A 5093-nucleotide genomic window follows, 5' to 3' on the forward strand; every position below is an offset into this window, starting at 1 on the left:
TTGACATTTTATTATACTTTTATATTTGCTGTGGCTGAGGAAACACTGCCGGATGGGAGGGGTATAAATAATAAAATTATTATTGTTGTTGATGATGATGATGATCATCAACAAAACTAGATTGAGTTGCCACTTTTTGTCTCCCCTTTAAAAAATTTTGCTGCTTTTTTTCTTTTTAATGAGTCCAGAGAGCTGACACCACTACTAGGCAGAGTGAATAGTTGCTGGATGTACATGGTTTGGAAAGATTCTTTAAGTGGTTGGTGCAAGAGAGGTACAGGTGGATGGGCTCTCCTTCTTGATGCCCTTTGGTTTGCTGTTGCTGTTTTTATTTATTCTGGTTTCACCTCAGATCATATCAATCTTTTGCCTTTTACTAAAGTTTTCCATGAGGTAGTTAACCTCTTTGATAAATCACAAAGTGGTTTATGAAAAAATAAAACAAGACAAAAACAATGCATAAAAGCCATACAATAATGTAACTTCTAAATACTCAACATGAAAACTTGCAATGGGGAGAGGAATTTGATTTTGCTTGCATTTTAATCAGAAACCACCTAACTCACTCTTCTCAAACCAATATGCACACTGGTATCCTTTGAAGTTTGCACCACACAGAGAGGCTTTGTATCAAGGTTTTAATATTGTTGTTAGCCACCTTAAACTCTGGTGCAGAAAACAGGATAAAAATACTTTAAATAAATTAATAAAACAGCCCCCTTTGGCTGCTTTTATGTATATCAAAAGGTCTAACCTGTGACTCTCCAGATGCTGGCTGGGGCTGTTGTGGGTTGGGCTCCAAAAACATCTGGTTAAAGTGACAGGAACCCTTGGTGTGAAAGGGCAGCTCTAGCACATTTGTGGAGGAGAGAAAAAATGCAACAGCTTCTGCCATTTGTTGCCTTGAAATAAATAAGACCCAGGCTTCTGATGCACATAAACAGCATCTGTTTAACAAGTCAACCATGAAAGAAGTGAAGAGTTGAGAGGAGATACCAAACTCACTTTGTTTTTGGAATTGTTTCTACTTCAGGATTAATGTGTGAAAGAGACGCAGATTCAGAAAAGTGGTTAGAACCATAAGAACATAAGAGGGTGATTAATCAGACCATTGGCCCATCTACATTGTCTACAATGACTGGCAGCAGCTCTATGGGGTTTCAGCCAGGAGCCTTCACCAGATCCACAGTTGAAGAATTTCAATCCTCCTCTGGAAATTGAAGGAAATTGTTCCCCATTTTTGCCATCTGTGAATTTGCTTACTCTGCAGACCACCACCTCCAGCTCAACTAAGGAGGCTGTAGTGCAGAGGAGTGGATCGTACACTAACAACATTCCTGTTCTGTGTCTCTGGTTCTTATGTTATCAGTGTAGCCAACTAGATGACTATGGGTAGCCCTCAAGCAGGATCTGAACGCAATGGCACTCTCTCTACTTGTGATTCCCAGGAACTGGTAGGCAGAGTCATACCGTCAGCAACCATAGACACGAACATAGCCATTGCAGCTACTGGATTTGTCAGAAGAAGAAGAAGAAGAAGAAGAAGAAGAAGAAGAAGAAGAAGAAGAAGGGGAGGAGGAGTTTGGATTTGATATCCCGCTTTATCACTACCCGAAGGAGTCTCAAAGCAGCTAACATTCTCCTTTCCCTTCCTCCCCCACAACAAACACTCTGTGAGGTGAGTGAGGCTGAGAGACTTCAGAGAAGTGTGACTGGCCCAAGGTCACACAACAGCTGCATGTGGAGGAGCAGGGAAGCGAACCCAGTTCACCAGATTACGAGTCTACTGCTCTTAACCCCTACACCACACTGGCTCTCAGTGTGATGTTGGCCATCACATAGCATGACAGAGCCTCACACAAAGATACATTCTCCCAAGCTCATATTCCCAGCATGTTCACACTTCTGTTTCAGCGACGTCTATGCTGACTTGGTCATGTCCACAGAATGGATGATGGCAGGAGGTGCTCTAGGGGGAACCTGGCTTCAGGCACCAGGCTTGTTGGCAGACCAATTCTGCATTACAAATATGTCTGCAAGCTGGTGAAATCAATCCCACCGTGTGGGAATCCCTTGCAGATAACCACAGTGCCTGGAGACAGACAGGTTATGTATCCATAGCAGCGGCCAGAAGAGGAATGATCACTGGGAAGAGCACAGAGAGAAGAAATGGGCTATATGGAATTGGCGGAAATGACCGGCAGAATCCGAGACCAGGGAGAAGAGTCGGTGGAAGAAGATTGGAAGAAATTTAAAGATTATTTACAGAAATATTGTAAAATTAATTAATGTTAGAATGATGTTGGATTGAAGCTAAGTGGTTTTCAGCAGTAATGTTATAAAGATGTGTAAAAATGGACTGTTAATAGGGGATAATTTAAAGTTATAACATATTAAGATTAAAGATTAGGATAAAAATAAAGAGGGAAAGGATTTGCTGAACCAACCAATTGAACTGGATACAAAAAAGGGAGGTGTGAGGAGGTCTGGGGAACAAGCGAATGAAAGATAAGACATGAAAAGATTGAATTGTTTTTAACTGTTTTTATTTTGTATTTTTTCTTTTTCTATTTTCTTTTTGTAAAACTTTAATAAAAATCTTTTAAAAAAAAGAGAGAGAAGAAATGCCATTGTGCATCTGCACCAGTGAAACCAAACACCTTCATCTGCTCAGGATGCATTAAAGCATGTCTCTCAAATATCCATCTCTACAGCCACAGCAGACATTGTAACTCTCCAACAGATTAGCTTTCCCCTGAAAGCACATTCTTCCATTGTCTCCCAAGACAGACAGATGCCAACAACAACAAACTTTTTAGTGCCATCCCAGTTGGTGGTAATCACTACATCTTGAGGGAGAAAATTCCATAGTTGCAGTGCGAAAAAGACACAGGCCTTCCACCATCCAGCTTCCTTGTGCTTCACTTTGTATTTTATATCAGTTGTTAAGTGCTCTGGGCTTTGTTCTGAGGAAGTGTGGGTTAGATGATACTATTGATAGTGATGATATTGATAAGAGTAACAACAACACATCTGATAACGCACCACTTCCGATTGCCACAACTTCTCAACAAGCCCTAGATCCTCTTTCAATAGCCATTCAAGTTCATGTTTCTAAGTTCATTCCAGAGGACAACACTTCGCTGCAGCTCTTACCTTCAATTAAATATGCTTTCCCCTCTCCTCCCTCTCCATTCATTTCACATTCTCTCTCCCTGATTTGCAATTGCCTAGGTGAGCTGCTAGGGCATTGTTGCAAATATTCAAGGTTTTGTGGGGATGTAGAGAAGTCAATTTTTTTGGGGAAATGATATATAATGAATTGGAAAAAAATGTTTAAAATGACATTTGTAAAAAAGCCAGAAGCATTTTTGTTAGGGATTGTAGGACAAGACCTGCCAAGAAAAATAAAGAACTTATTTATGTATGCTATAACGGTGGCAAGAGTCTTGTTAGCAAAAGATGGAAGAATGAGGAAATCCCAACAAAAGAGCAGTGGCAAGAAAAACTGATGAATTATGCGGAATTGGCCATAAACTGCGTGACAAGGACAATCGTGATTTCAAGGAAGAATGGGAACTTTTTACAAATTATTTAAAAAGACAACAAAATGATTTGGACTCCTTGGCAGGTTTTGAATAAACATCCACAAATTTATTAGTTGAATATATGATAGATAAGGCAAAGATATGTACAATTTTACAATATGCAGAGAACAATATGTGCAAAGAAACTAGAGAGAGGAGCTGAGGAAAGTCCTGGAGGAGGGGAGAGGGAGGGAGGGGAGGGGAGAAAAAAGGGGGAGAATGTAAATGGATATATTGATTTATAATCCACACACACACACATTCAAGGTTGTGGGCTTGTTTGGCAGGAGCCTCTCTCTCTATTTGCCTCCCCCCAACTTCTCTATGGATCATGTCTTCTTTCCAATACTAAATCTACTACAGATGGTGGTCATGGTGAAAATAATTCAGAAATTGAAAATTACCTACAGTGGTACCTCAGGTTAAGAACTCAATTTGTTCTGGAGGTCCGTTCTTAACCTGAAACCTTTCTTAACCTGAGGTACCACTTTAGCTAATGGGGCCTCCTCCTGCTGCTGCTGCCACGTGATTTCTGTTCTCATCCTGAAGCAAAGTTCTTAATCCGAGGTACTATTTCTGGGTTAGTGGAGTCTGTAAACTGAAGCGTATGTAACCCGAGGTACCACTGTATTTCATTTCTCCCCTCCATCCATGTGGTATCTCACTTTCAGCAAAAACTGGAAATCTGGGGTGCAAGTTATAAGTCCATAAAAACCATGGCCAGTTCACCCCTAATCAGTAAAACAAGAATGGAGGGGCAGGCACTGTACACAAGAGTGCTCAGACTCTAACTGGGTTAAGGCAGCATTCCAATTGCTTAAAAAAATAAAAAAATAAACAGATTCATGGAGAATAAGGCTTTCAGTGGATACTAACTCTGATGGATACACTGCTGGAAACTTCAGGCAGGGAGAGTGCTACAATGCTCAGGTCCTCCTTGTAGGTTTCCCATAAGCAGTTGGTTGGCTGATGTGAGAACAGGATGCTGGGCTAGATGGGCCACTGGCCTGATCCAGCAGGCTGTTCTTATGTTCTTATCCAGCAGAATTTCTGATCTAACAGAAAACGCTACTGAAAGGATGGCAGATTTTGGTTTGGCATAGCGTGTTCTCCTTCATAGAGAGAACGTGTTGCGGTGGGGTCTGAACAGGCCATCCCTCTGTTGCTGGGCAGGTTAATATGGATTAGCATCCACAGTGATTGGGCGGTAGGGTTACTGGGAAAATTTTGGTGTTGCAATTTAGGGGGGCGGATCAAAGGTTATAAAATCAAGTCACGCAGCACTGACTGGGCTCCTTTGCTGCGTGCATCGGATCACCCGCCCACTCTCCCTTATCTATGGATATTGCGTTGACCTTGCTATGCCTGTCATGGGTTCGTCTGCTTTTGGGGCAGGGGCCTGGTAGGAATTTTGTCCATTTGGCTGATTGGCTGGTGCCATTTGGTTTTGCTTACTGTGTAGCAAATCGTCACAACTTGTAAGGCTGCGGTTAGGCATTGGTTAAA

At 41.6% G+C, this 5093-nt stretch overlaps 1 non-coding gene across 1 annotated transcript; it reads left to right on the forward strand.

Moving 5' to 3' along the window:
• Nucleotides 1–332: 332 nt before the first annotated feature.
• LOC114595077 (U5 spliceosomal RNA) lies at nt 333–443 on the forward strand. Its single transcript, XR_003706150.2, has one exon. It is a non-coding gene; the product is annotated as a U5 spliceosomal RNA (small nuclear RNA).
• The last annotated feature ends 4650 nt before the right edge of the window (nt 444–5093 follow it).

The sequence above is a fragment of the Podarcis muralis genome, chromosome 3, assembly GCF_964188315.1.
Source record: "Podarcis muralis chromosome 3, rPodMur119.hap1.1, whole genome shotgun sequence".
In the NCBI taxonomy this organism is placed as follows: Eukaryota; Metazoa; Chordata; class Lepidosauria; order Squamata; family Lacertidae; genus Podarcis; species Podarcis muralis.